At 67.4% G+C, this 820-nt stretch overlaps 1 protein-coding gene across 1 annotated transcript in view; it reads right to left on the reverse strand.

The window, feature by feature from the left end:
- Window positions 1-820, reverse strand: part of MYO1A (myosin IA) — an 18,058-nt gene that overhangs the window by 1,602 nt on the left and 15,636 nt on the right. The gene's annotated exons all lie outside the window — the stretch shown is intronic.

The following is an 820-nucleotide window of genomic DNA, read 5'->3' on the forward strand; positions in this document are numbered from 1 at the left end:
CCACGGACGAGGCGCAGAACACACGGACACAGGGACACACGGACACGGGGCGGGACACACGGACACAGGGACACGGGACAGGACACACGGACAAGGGGCAGAACACACGGACAAGGGGCAGAACACACGGACACAGGGACACACAGACACGGGGCGGGACACACGGACACAGGGACACGGGACAGGACACACGGACAAGGGGCAGAACACACGGACACACGGACAGGGGGCGGGACACACGGACACGGGACAGGACACACGGACAAGGGGCAGGACACACGGACAGGACAGTGGGGGTTGAAGGGGCGGGACACACGGACAGTGGGACGGACAACCGGACACGGGGACATGGGAAGGGACTCGGAATAGGACACGCACAGGGACACACAGACACGGGAAGGGACACACGCACACGGGACACGGGCAGAGACACACGAGCATGGGCACGGGCAGGAACACGGACGCGGACACGGACAGGGACACACGGACAGAGAAAGGGCCACGGACACGGGCACACGGACACGGGCACTTCTCCAGTTACGGGCGCTGCTGTGGGGAAGGGACAGGTCGGTGTAGCTCCCGCTACACAAACCCCGGCCCCGCAGGTCCCATGGACGCATCGCCGTGGGCTCATGCCCTCGGGCTCATCCCCACGGCCCCGTCCCCGCATCCCCATCCCTCTGGCCCGGTCCCGGTGGGTTGGTCCCTGCAGCCCCCGGTCCCGGTCGGCTCTTTCCCGCAGATCCATCCCCGTGGGCTGTCCCGACCCGGTCCCCGTGGCGCAGCCAAGACACAGAGGCGGGGTTTGCACGGGTCCCGC

The sequence above is a fragment of the Corvus brachyrhynchos genome, unplaced genomic scaffold, assembly GCF_000691975.1.
Source record: "Corvus brachyrhynchos isolate BGI_N302 unplaced genomic scaffold, ASM69197v1 scaffold193, whole genome shotgun sequence".
NCBI classification, from domain to species: domain Eukaryota; kingdom Metazoa; phylum Chordata; class Aves; order Passeriformes; family Corvidae; genus Corvus; species Corvus brachyrhynchos.